A 446-nucleotide genomic window follows, 5' to 3' on the forward strand; every position below is an offset into this window, starting at 1 on the left:
TCCGAACCCCTTGAACCCCCCTGGATCCGCCACTGCTTTCCAAGATGTGTATAAGAGACAGATTCAAGGTTTTACCCCTCTTAAAAAAGGTCAGCTGATTTTATCTCATTCTTAGGCCTATACCAAAGAAAATAAATCAAAAATATAGTCAATATATTATTAGGCCTATATCATATCAAGTCTCACGCATCCGGTGTGAACCTCACGTTTTTCGAATAAACCTCAAGCTCAAGCCACTCCTCTAAAATCTTACGCTTTTCCACTAATCTCAAGTTTTGTTTGATTAAATCCAAACTTTTTATCGAATAATATATACCTTCGCAATTCTATATTTTATCCGGCCCAGATCATCGAAAATTCTATTTTTCCTGTTATAGCTACTCATTTTTAAGGTTTAATTTCAGCACTAGAGATATTCAGAGTACCCAGAGAGCATCTAAGCCCAA

The 446-nt window shown here is 36.5% G+C and overlaps 1 protein-coding gene across 3 annotated transcripts in view; it reads right to left on the reverse strand.

Moving 5' to 3' along the window:
• Positions 1-446, reverse strand: part of LOC117120215 (ceramide glucosyltransferase-like) — a 62,108-nt gene that overhangs the window by 35,207 nt on the left and 26,455 nt on the right. The gene's annotated exons all lie outside the window — the stretch shown is intronic.

The sequence above is a fragment of the Anneissia japonica genome, unplaced genomic scaffold (assembly GCF_011630105.1).
Source record: "Anneissia japonica isolate Jap-2015-1 unplaced genomic scaffold, ASM1163010v1 scaffold3798_len331662_cov138, whole genome shotgun sequence".
NCBI classification, from domain to species: Eukaryota; Metazoa; Echinodermata; class Crinoidea; order Comatulida; family Comatulidae; genus Anneissia; species Anneissia japonica.